Consider the following 13498-nt stretch of genomic DNA (forward strand, 5'->3'; position numbering starts at 1 on the left):
TTATATAACTCTCTTTTAAGACATCTCAATGTTTTATTTCTCGTTCTGATGGAGATATTAGTTGAAGCAAATTCAATGTGTGTTTGTGGGTTTAAGGTGTTTGTTATAACATTTATATTCACGATTCGAAACGTCGCAATACGTTGTGTTCACCATATTTATATAGCATAACTTCACTTCAAATAAAATTTCTTGAGGAAAATCTCGTGTTAGTTTAGAGATAATTTTCCATTTAAAATATAATTTAGTTGATGAAAATTTTGTGGTAATTTATTGATACTTTTCCACTTAAAACATAATGTTCTTGATGACCTCCATAAGTTTTATTACTAAATAAATAGAGAAAATGGATCAAGCTATTAAAACTTTTGAACAAACAAAAGATGAATTTCATTCCATCTCTTCAGAAGAGAATAGCTTGATGGAAGATATCATTATCTTTAGAAGATATCAACCAAGAATAATTGAAGAAAGACAATTATAATAATTATTGGATAAAAACGATAATGAATAATAATTTTAACACAACAATTTCCTTATGTGCGAAATCCTCTTTGTTTTCTCCAAAACCATCATTTTATTATTTTCCTTCATTATAAATAATCTTAACAAAAGTCCTTCCAGCAATATATCCAAAACTGGAGAAGGCAATGAAACAAATTGAAATGACAAGATCAAAAACTCTTATTTATGAAGCATTGGAAAGAGAAGATAGAACTGTTGGGAATAATCGAGATGGAATTTGTATTTATATTGATAATTAATCTAAAAGATGTGGCATAATGGGTTCGTAATCTTGAAGGAAATTTGTATAAATGTAATCTTCATGAAATTGAGATAGGATAATTGAATGACGTTAATATATCAGGAGAAATGGGTTTTCATTCAATCGTCGTCAAAACTCATTTTAAAATAACCTTTACTGTTAAAAAATAAAAATAGTTGAGTCTGTTAACACAAATAAATAAATACATACAGATGGTGTTTCAAGAAATTATGATGCAGTATCTTTGATTAGAGTCGTTCAAGATTTTTTCCTAAGTAATTATAATATCTCCATTGAAACAGAAGGTATTTATAATATTGAGAGTTTGTGTTCAAATGATAGTTATGAAAGTAGTTTTATAGATTATGATGATTATGAAAGCACTGATTATAGTGAAGATGAATTTTATTTGAAGTAAAGATATACAATATAAATATGATAAATCTAAACGATATACCAGATGTTGAACCTCTTGAATTCCCTGATACCCCTTACGACAAATTTGAGAATTGTCCTGGATGTGACAGAGTGGGATTAAACACAGAGACAAAAGCCTGTAAAATGTATATTGTGATTATCTTCTAATTAATGATGATAAAAAATATACAAAGGAACATAACTGTTTCAAAATGACACCAAAAAGGGATGACTTTTCAAGATTAATAAGAGGAATGAATATCAAGAATGTCAATGTGAAATTAAACCTGACATTCAGATGAAACATAGCGTTTCTAAAAAAGCCTGTAAAAAATTAGATGACTTCTTTTCTAAATATATAAATGAATTATTTTTTTACCCATTTGGGAAAATAAGATAAAATTTACCAACCATAACAATCTTCCCAATTCATTAAGATGTCTAATCGCGTTGGTTCAAGCGGATGTGGGAAAACCTCTTTGCTTTTAAAGATGCTCCTTACTCCCAACTTTTTAGATTATGATAATTTAATAATTTTCATAAAATCTAGTTTTCAACCCGATTATCAACGACTCTCACAAGGTTTTAATGCGGGTCTTCAAAAAGAAGATATAATCGGTTTATTTAAACTTCAAAACAAACGAAATGATTACAACATTTAAGATATAATACAACTATTTTGTGATACACAGAAATATAAAAATAAATCAAAACCCATAGCTTGTATTCTCAGTGATAATACGGATGATATACCTTCACCCCAAGATTTAGATAAATCAAAAAAGAACCTCGTTATCTTTGATGATCGTGTTAATGAGAGAAACCAAACGGTTATGGATGGCGACTACACAAGAGGGAGACATTCTTCTTGTAATTGTATTAATCTCAGTCAATCATCGGTCGGTCAATCGGTCAATAAGAAACAATGCCAACACTTTTATGTCATTAAGCCTCCGTGGACAAAGTCGCCAAAGGTATTATGTTTTCAGGTTGTCCGTCCGTCCGTCCGTGATAGGTTTTCGTTACCGCGATAAGTTGAGAACGGCTGAAGGGATCTTAGACAAACTTGGTGCAGGTATGTATAATGAGGTAAAGATGAATTGATTATATTTTGGGATCTCAAGGTCAAAGGTCAGAGGTCATGTCAGGTAAAAATGTGATAACTTGTGAACAGCTGAAGGGATTTAAATTAAAACTTGGTGCAGGTATGTATAATGAGGTAAAGATGAAGTGATTATATTTTGGGATCAAGAGGTCAAAGGTCAAAGTCCTCAATAGGTCTGTAACATGAGAACGGCTGAATTGATTTGATTCAAACTTGGTACAGGTATGTATAATGATGTAAAAATCAACTGATTATAATTTGAGGCGAACAGGTCAAAGTCTGTTATAAGTCTATAACTTGAGAACGGCTGAAGTGATCTAATTCAAACTTTGTACAGGTATATATAATGATGTAAAGATTAAATGATTATATTTTGGGATCTCAAGGTCAAAGGTCAGATGTCATGTCAGGTAAAAATGTGATAACTTGTGAACAGCTGAAGGGATTTAAATTAAAACTTGGTACAGGTATGTATAATGATATAAAGATTAAATGATTCGATTTTGGTGTCCGAAGGTCAAAAGCCAAAGGTCAGAGGTCATATCAGGTAAAAATGTGATAACTTGTGAACAGCTGAAGGGATTTAAATTAAAACTTGGTACAGGTATGTATGTATAATGATGTAAACATAAACAGTTTAATTTCGGGGTCAAGAGGTCAAAGGTCAGGTCATGTCAGGTAGAAATGTGATAACTTCAGAATAGCTGAATGGATTTAAATCAAACTTGGTACAAGTATATTAAATATATAATAATGTGGGTGGAGGCATATCAGTCGACGTTGTGACGTCAAAGAGTGCCGTTCTAGTTCAAGTTAAATTCAAGAAGTATGAATAATTTTTGGAGAGATAATTGTTTGACATGATGTAGAAAAAGGAATATGAGGATTGTATGAACACATGACCAGAAAATATAAATATATTGTTGTGAAACAAGATGAGACACTTGATGATATATATTTTTATTTAATAAATAAATTAGCTGAATGCACCCGGCGTTGCCCGGGTTCTTTTTGAATGAATTTAATCTTCTGTGCATCGGTCTGACGTGAGCCCAGTGTCAGTTAGTGCTCAACGATTACTTGTTCTTTCTTCTGTCGGGCCCCACGAGAGAGAATTTTGAAAGCATGTGTTGCAATGAGTCGGATATTCCGATTAAGTGCATAAGTTGTACTTCAAGAGAATTTTGAAAGAAGAAGAAGATTTATTGGGAAATGGGCCCAGCCCAGAAGTGGCGGCCTCAACCGGCCTCGTCACCTAGCCTATAACCTTCTGGGGCCCGTCCCGACATTTTTTGTTTCAGAGGTTTCCTCCTATCTTTCACCGTTCAGGAGATTAGTGCGTACAGACAAACAAACAAACAAAAACTTTCTTTAATATACAGACTTGGCATTTAATATGGAATATTTTTTTTGTGGGGGTGAACTTACATTTCAAGATGACTTAGAACCAAAAGTTCATTGGAATGATGTTGAAATTATTCTAGATTTTGTTAATGTGACCTTTAAAAGAAACAAAAACCACATTTTACATTTCGGAGCAAATAAATTGATCCTTGAAAGTGATGTAAACTGATATCGAACTCAATTCACGGACAGTACTGTGTTAAACTTCTGTACGTTTTCCAGAAGTATCTCTTTATTTTGCACATTAGCCAAATTTTTTTTCAACAAAAACAAAAGCTAAATTATGATTGGGATTACGGACAGTAAAATTACAGTTCAGTACTTCGTGTAACCCCCACGAGCATTCAGGAGAGCACGTACACGTCGAGGCATGCTGTTCACGAGATTTGCCAAGGTTTGGACAGGAATTGCTTGCCATGCAGTGACAATAGCCTGCTGCAATTCACGCACAGAGGTCGGCTGCTGGTCCAAGTTGTCGATTTGACGCGTTAATTCTGCCCACAAGTTCTCTATCGGATTCATATCCGGGGACATGGCAGGCCACTCCATATGCTCTACACCATGGTCAGCAAGAAAGTGTTGGATCATGCGAGCATGATGAGGCCGTGCATTGTCATCTTGGAAGACAAAGTTTCCTCGAAAGGCTGCACGAGCAAATGGAAGCAATGTTTCTTCCAGAATGACCCTGTACTTGAACTGGTTCAGGTTTCCATTCAGAACAACAAGGTCAGTTTTGCCCCCTGCATGAAAAGCAGCCCAAACGGTCACCCCAACACCTCCAGCTTGGACTCTTGGCACTATACAACCTTCGTTGTGGGTTTCATGCACTTGTCTGCGCACTCGGACGCGGCCAAATTGACCATAGACCAGAAATCTAGACTCGTCACTGAAGGTCACGTGATTCCAGTTTCCTGGCTGCCATTGACGGTGCTCTCTGGCCCACTGCATTCGGCGCTGGCTGTGTTGTCTGGTCAGGCGTGGCTTTCTCAGGGGACGCCTGGCATGATAGCCTGCTTGAATCAGTCGTTGGTTGACTGGCCTTCTGGATACAGGCACATTTGTCAGTTGCTGCCACTCTGCCCTAAGCCGATTAGCTGACTTGGTACGGCCATTGCAGACTAACCGGTGCAGCTGGCGATCATCTCTCCTTGTGGTTCTGCGTGGACGTCCTGGCCTCGGTATTGGAGTAGGGACACCCCTCTGAGCATTTCGTTTCAGGATCTTTGACACCTGACCTTGAGTGATGCCATACTGCCGAGCAATAGCACGCTGTTTCATGCCAGAATTTCGTAAAGCCACCACTCCATGGCAAACAGCATTGTCAAGTTGACGGACCATCTCCAGAGGAAGCGGCAATAACTTTTGTAGACGTGCAGCAGTTGTTTTCCACTAATACAGAACGCAACAACCCTTGTATACCCGATTGTGAAGCCAATCGTCAAATGTACCTGTCCTTACATTTTGTCACGCCACCTGTGATATAATCCTGTTATTGACTTCTTGCTGCGAAAGACAATCAGTGACATGGTTCTTTCAACAAAGACATCACCGAAGGGTAAAATAAACTCACCAGATTGATATACTGAGTTCAGAAAGTAAACCTAAGTCAAGGAAAAAAAAAAATTCCATATTAAATGCCAAGTCTGTATATAGACTAGCCGAAAGCACCCGGCGTTGCCCGGGTTCTTTTTGAATGAATTTACTACTATAATTGAGCTTTTACTTGCGGCCGTAGAAGATTGACTTCTATAATTCAGCTCAGTTTTTAATTGCAAAATGGGCCCAGCCCGGCTGAAGCGGCCTCGACCGGCCTCGCCAACTAGCCTATAACCTTCCTGGGTCCCGTCCCGACATTTTGTGTTTCAGAGGTTTCCTCCTGTCTTTCGCCCTTCAGGAGATTAGCGCGTGCAGACAAACAAACAAACAAAAACTTTCTTTTATATATACAGAAGATAAGAAGAAGAAGATTACATACATAAAGGACAACTATTATTATTAATCTTGTGGGTAAATCTGCTTCAGGAAAAAACTTTCATAAATCTAGGCTCTTGAATAGTAAAAATGGAAAGATTGTAAGATTTTTTTTTTTAACACCCTATGATTCGTATTGTATCTTCAACAACCAGAGCAATGCGACCAGGAGAAGTTGAAGGGTGAGGATTATTACGACATTTCAATGGAGGAACATCTGCGATTGAGGAACGCAGGTCAAATATTTTAGGAGGTCTCTCTTGGCACGACAAAATATTCACATTGTAAGAGTGAGTTAAAGAAACTAAAATCTGGTGGTCTTGGGATTTTGGAGACTAATCCAGAAGGAATGAGACAAATTATGAAACATCTGAGTGATAATGGAGTTAAGGTTTTATCATCCGGTTTTTATGTTGATGAAGAAACTCAACGCCAACGTATGAAAAGCAGAGATACGAGTATTAGTGAAGAATAAATTACAACTCGTATTAATGCCAATAATGCCAATACATTTAATGAAATATTTCAAGAAAAGGATTTATTTGAACACATTTGCTTTAATGATGAAAAAAGGAAAATTTCCCTGTTGACCTTTACAATTCAGTAAATGATGTTTTCTATGAATAAATACAGAAAATAAATGTACAAGAAAGAGCATCAGGAGTTGGAAGGGAGGAGGGAGGAAGAGGGAAGGGCACGTACACTTTAAACATGTATATACATGTGGGATGTGTGTGTGTGTGTGTGTGTGTGTGTGTGTGTGTGTGTGTGTGTGTGTGTGTGTGTGTGTGTGTGTGCATATTTGTGTGTGTGTATGTATGTATATATGTGTGTGTGTGTGTGTGTGTGTGTGCATATATGTGTGTGTATGTATGTATATATGTGTGTGTGTGTGTATATACATGTGTGTGTGTATGTGGATATGTGTGTGTGTGTGTGTGTATGTGTATATGTGTGTGTATGCATGTGTGTGTGTAGGTGTATATATGTGTGTGCATGTGTATGTATACATGTGTGTGGGTGTACGTGTGGGTGTGTGTAGGTATGTGTGTGGGCATACGTGTGTGTATGTGTGTGTATGTGTGCATGTGTGTGTATATACATGTGTGTGTGTGTGTATGTATGTGTGTGTATGTGTGTGCGTGTGTGTGTGTGTGTTCGTGTGGGTGTGGGTGTATGTGTGTGCGTGCGTGTGTGTGTGGGTGTATGTGTATGTGTGTGCGTGTGTGTGTGTGTGTACGTGTGTGTGTGTACGTAGGTGTGTGTACGTAGGTGTACATGTATGTGTGTGTGTGTGTGTGTACATATATGTGTGTGTATATATGTGTGTGTGTGTGTGTGTGTGTGTGTGTGTGTGTGTGTGTGTGTATATACATGTGTTTGTGTGTGTGTGGGTGTGCACGCACATGCATTCACATGTTATCAGAAGTAAATACATCCGGTCTTCTGCTGTCGTTGGAGGACAACACTGTGCTGATGATACGACAGCCCGATATCATGGCGGCCTTCCCTTCCAGATGGTCTTCTGTTGTCGTTGGAGGACAACACTGTACTGATGTTGTTACTGCAGCCCGACATCATGGCGGCCTTCCCTTCCAGATGGTCTTCTGCTGTCGTTGGAGGACAACACTGTACTGATGTTGTTACTACAGCCCGACATCATGGCGGCCTTCCCTTCCAGATGGTCTTCTGTTGTCGTTGGAGGACAACACTGCACTGATGTTGTTACTGCAGCCCGACATCATGGCGGCCTTCCCTTCCAGATGGTCTTCTGTTGTCGTTGACGGACAACACTGCACTGATGTTGTTACTACAGCCCGACATCATGGCGGCCTTTCCTTCCAGCTGGTCTTCTGTTGTCGTTGGAGGACAACACTGTACTGATGTTGTTACTGCAGCCCGACATCATGGCGGCCTTCCCTTCCAGATGGTCTTCTGTTGTCGTTGGAGGACAACACTGTACTGATGTTGTTACTGCAGCCCGACATCATGGCGGCCTTCCCTTCCAGATGGTCTTCTGTTGTCGTTGGAGGACAACACTGTACTGATGTTGTTACTACAGCCTGACATCATGGCGGCCTTCCCTTCCAGCTGGTCTTCTGTTGTCGTTGGAGGACAACACTGCACTGATGTTGTTACTGCAGCCCGACATCATGGCGGCCTTCCCTTCCAGATGGTCTTCTGTTGTCGTTGGCGGACAACACTGTACTGATGTTGTTACTACAGCCCGACATCATGGCGGCCTTCCCTTCCAGATGGTCTTCTGTTGTCGTTGGAGGACAACACTGTACTGATGTTGTTACTACAGCCCGACATCAAGGCGGCCTTCCCTTCCAGATGGTCTTCTGTTGTTGTTGGAACATTCTGAATTGATGAGTTGAAGTGAAATGTTTTCGGCGGAATATTGTCTTTCCTTTATTGTCTGTCACACGGGGAGAGTGGATGACTGGAGGTGTGGAGGAAAGGTCAACATCGACGGAGATGATTCAGCAGGACTACTTTGTCCCCTCTGATGGTATATCGACCATTTGGGTCACTTGCCCTCTTTCCATGAAGGTCCTTCAGCAGCATGTCCAGCTTTTCTCTTTCAAGAAAGGTGTAATCTGGAGTTATAAAAATACTATTTGAGCGCAGTGAAGGATCATTCAAATTCCGTATTTTCCAGTTATTTGTAAGAATGAGATTTCTATCGGACTCACATTTGAAAACAACTTTCATGGGTCGGAATCTATTACCAAGATCCTTTCCCATGCGGAAGGTACATTCAGGCACGATGTTCAAGTTCATAGCACTGATCAACTTCGCCACAAGCTCCATGTCATTTTCACCTTCCCTTATTCCTCGGAACATGAGGTTCTTTTTACGCCTTGTAATCTCCGCTGGTTCATCTCTGAGATGAACGTCCTGCTGATGCTGCTGCACCCCGTCATCACCATGAGGCTTCTTCTGTCGTTGGGGAACATCCTGGTGCTTCTCTTGTGGTTGCTGCACCCCGTCTTCACCGTGAGGCTTCTTCTGTCGTTGGGGAATATCCTGGTGCTTCTTTTGTGGCTGCTGCACACCGTTATCACCTTGAGGCTTCTTCTGTCGTTCGGGAACATCCTGGTGCTTCTCTTGTGGCTGCTGCACCCTGTCATCATCGTGAGGCCTCTGCTGTCGTTGGGGAACATCCTGGTGCTTCTCTTGTGGTTGCTGCACCCCATCATCACCGTGACGCTTCTTCTGTCGTTGTGGAACATCCTGGTGCTTCTCTTGTGGTTGCTGCACCCCATCATCACCGTGACGCTTCTTCTGTCGTTGCGGAACATCCTGGTGCTTTTCTTGTGGCTGCTGCACACCGTTATCTGTTTCTGCAAACCCTCTTGTTGGATTCGTTGATGACCCCAACAACATCTCTTGCTCCCTTATCTGCACGTTGTGCTTCCTTTGTCTCATCTCTTGTTCTTTTCTCAATAAAATCAACTCTTTCATTTTCCATACCATTTCACATCCCTCTCGTTCTTCCTGTTGCTTTCCCTCTCTTCGATTGTTCTCTTCCTCCAATTTCTGCAGATTGCGCTCTGTATTTTCAAGCTCTTCGCATTTTTTGTGGATATGAAGCTGTCTTTCCCTTACGTTATCATCTTTTTGTTTCATCAATGCTTCAAAGCCCTCCTGTCGCTTCAGCTCCTGTTCCATACTTCTTTGCACATCTTGCTCCGATTGCTGCACTTTTTGCTTCTTGTTTTTAACATTTAATTCTTTTTGTTCCACAGCAAGCATTTTCTGCTTATGTTTTTTCTTGCTCCGTATTTCCCAGGACACTACTCGGAATCGTTCTCCCTGAAAATTATTTTTCTCTTTTGCCTGTCTGAGCTCTTCCTCATTTCTTATCCTGAGCTCTTCCTCATTTCTTATCCTGAGCTCTTCCTCATTGATCTTCCGCCGCTGCTCTGCTTCATTTTTCTCTCCCTGCTCTTCTTTCTCACGTTTCTTCCGTTCATCTTCCTCCTTTAGCCATAATGCTTTTTGCAATTTGAGTTGTGCGTCCTTTTCCTTCAAATCCTGTACTTTTTCCTCAACCAGCTGCTCTCTGCGTATCAGATTTCCTTCCTTTTGGACCAACCTATCCTCTCTTTCCTGCAGGTTTGCTTGCTCTGCCAACACTTTTTCTTCTTGTTCTTCATCTTCTTGTTCTTTATGAACAGAGTCTTGTTTTTTTGTGAAATCAATTTTGTCCTTCATCTCCAGAACCTCCTCTTCCTTGTGCTCTATGTTCTGAATCTCAAGGTGTTCATTTTCCTGAACCTCCTTTACCAATGGTGGCTCATCCTTCAATTCTTCTTTCCGTTTTCCTTTCCGGCCACATCGTAAACTACAAGATAAAAACAAGGATTCTCAGTTCAGGCTAAAATGAAGTATTACATGACAAGTAAAGTATTGAATGCATGCTTTTGTAAAACATAAACAACAACAACAGCACTCGGTAGAGCGCACACCGACGCCAGCCTGAACAGTTTGTTTTGTATCCCACTGATAGGCCGGATCTGGATTCAGACCTGAACCAAAATCTAATCGGCTTGTTCTTGTCACCGAACCAACTCGTCCACCAAGTTTAGTCATAAGTCATCCATAACCTTTTTAAATATCATGTTATATATTCGTTTTTCGCCCGATCTCCCAATGTGAAGAATCACTTAAAAATCAAATAGCTCCTGTGTCCGAATCCACATTTAGATATTCACCAAAATCGAATCGATTCGTCGTTGTTACACACCCAACTGGTTCACCAAGTTTCGTCCAAATCCGTCCATAACTTTTTGAGATATCCTGCTACGTATCGGTTTTAGCCCTGTCACTCAATGTTGAAGAATCACTTGGAAATTAAATAATGATCATATCCGAACATATATTCAGGCCTTCTCCAAAATCGAATCGATTGGTCCTTGTCACACACACAACCTGTCCACCAGGTTTTGTCCAAATCTGGCCATAACTTTTTGAGATATCTTGTTCACAGACAGACACATAGACAGACAGGGGTGAAAACATAACCTCCATCCACCTTTGGTGGCAGAGGTAAAAATGTTCCACAAGTGTTGCAATTCTATAGGATACGGAATCTCGAGTGTGCAGATGTAATTTAAACAAGGTTCGAGGATGGTTGTGGAACGATGAACAATGAACCCAAAACATAAAACAAGAAAGAGCAATCAGAGATTGCAAACCCTCGCCAGGATGTATTTTCAGTGGTTTTTAAGGCTTTAGTGTTATCTCAAATACGGCGGCCGAACCATATGATCGGTGACCTATGACGTCATAATTATCATTAAGAAATTATACAGGTGGAGTTGCACCTATGGTGAGAATTTGCTGCCAATCGGACCAACGTTTGCAGAGAAAATTATATTTATTCTGTGCAGACAAACAGACAGACAGACAGACAGACAAACAGACAGACAGACAAACGGACTAAAATGCAATACCATCTCCGCTGGTGAGGGTAACAAGCAAATACTTCATCATTGTCATCATCAGATTTATTTAACCACATTCCACCAATTTCATGTGGTTGTCGATTGATGGAATATCTCCATTTGCATCTTCTTTCTGCAAACTTACAATCTTCTCAATCGCTACGATGAAAAGTGCCGCCAATTCGGTGCCAGGCATGAGGGAAGTACCAGCACATCGCTCGACCATCTCAGACGTTCCACCCAAGTACGGTTGAGCGACATTTCGGCCCTCTACCCTGCTCGGAGCATCTGAACCGGTGGACCGATGTGACCACTTTAATAGTGGTTTGCCAGGATTCGGACAGGAAACTGGCCTGGTTTGGAATGACTGTAACATTATTACATGTTTCCAAGACAGGTTTGACAGGTGACTGAATGTCATCTTCCAAGGAGAGTACGCTCCATGTTCTCATACCCATGTAGTCACTGGATCAGACATTAGATTTGGAAAGATTTCATTATTCCGAAGAATTTAATGTGAACTCGTTTCAAATTTCTGAGCTATCTTGTCCCATTGGATGAAATAATTGTAAATATTGACGAAAAGTCACTTGTGTTCTTTACCTGTGACTGCAGGGCTTTTTTCTGTTACTCTTTTTCTTGAACCAACGTGATGGTTCAAATATAATTACTCCTATAAACAAGAGTAAGATGATCGTGACGAGCGCGACATCACGAACCATGGACATCCCTCCGTCCTCCACAGCATGATTCTGGAAAATATATGGTAATAGACAAGGGCAGGGGTAGGAGAAATGGTTATTTAATTTGACATTAAACTAAACAATATTTTTACAATTATTTTACAAAACCCAAAAGTTCATGACAAGTTAAGAAGACAAAGTTCAATCAAAGACTGCAGACCCTCGCCAGGATGTTTTCAGTGTTTTTAAAGGCTTTTGTGTTTAAACAAATAAGGTGGCCGAACCACGTGATCGATGACGTCATTATTATTTTTCATCCACCAGTTTATACCTGCATGATGCTGAAAAAATTTCATCTTGATCAGATGAAGTTTTGTACTTGTCGAATTATGACGTCATAATGGAGGCACCTATGACATCAATAATATATGTTATTCCACATGGAGTTTTTTTTAATGAGCCCTGTCTCCATTTTTTTCTGTGCAGCGCTTTTCAAAATATAAAGGTGCAATTTTTTGGGTTTTTCCAAGATGGCGGCCGAACCACGTGACCGATGACGTCATTATTATTATTTCTCCACCAATTTATGCCTACATGACACTCAAGAAATTTCATCTTGATCGGATGAAGTTTTGTACTTGTCGAATTATGACCTCATAATCGAGGCACCTATGACATCATCATTAACATATTTTATTCCCCATTGAGAGTTCTTTACAATGAACCATGTCTCAATTTTTTCTATTCCGCGCTTTCGGAGATATAGACGTGCAACGTTTTTCAGTTTTTCCAAGATGGCGGCCGAACCACGTGACCCATGACGTCATAATTATCATTAAAAAAATTATACAGGTGGAGTTGCACCGATGGTGAAAATTTCCTGTCAATTAGACCAACGGTTGCAGAGAAAATCATATTTATTCTGTGCAGACAAACAGACAGACAAACAGACAGACAGACAAACAAACGGACTCAAATGCAATACGCTTTTCTCTGGCGAGAGTAAACATGTTCTTGAAGTGTTCTGGAGTACATACACAACAGCTCGAGATTCGAACCTAGGTGAGACAGCTCAGAGGTGAGTGGGACTCTCGGGCTCGGCCGAGCTAGAAGTATAAGAAGCTCCGATATAATTTCAGGGACTTCTTGCAGCTTCAGTTGTCTTTCCTACTTTTCTCTTTTATCAACTTGGAGTAACCAATCACAAATGGAGATAATTATAGAATGCTATTATCAGAGATGTTCATGCAGTTTGTAAGAAGTTGATGATCATGTACTGATGTTATAACATTACCCAGAAGTTGATGATCATGTACTGATATTATAACATCACCCAGAAGTTGATGATCATGTACTGATGTTATAACATTACCCAGAAGTTGATGATCATGTACTGATATTATAACATCACCCAGAAGTTGATCCGTGATGGGGACTGGGGCTCGAGACAGTGTCCTTCATTAAAAGTATAATAAACGCTGTCTCCATCGATCTTGCCAAGGCCGTAACACCTGTCAGCTCAAAATCCTTTTAACTGTTGATTTGGTACAGGTACACATATCGGGAATTTGGTACAGGTACGCATATCGGGAATTTGGTACAGGTACACATATCGGGAATTTGGTACAGGGACACGGATCGGGAATTTGGTACAGGTACACATATCGGGAATTTCGTACAGGGACACGGATCGGGA

This window comes from Myxine glutinosa, chromosome 13, assembly GCF_964187855.1.
Source record: "Myxine glutinosa chromosome 13, kmMyxGlut1.1, whole genome shotgun sequence".
NCBI lineage: Eukaryota > Metazoa > Chordata > Myxini > Myxiniformes > Myxinidae > Myxine > Myxine glutinosa.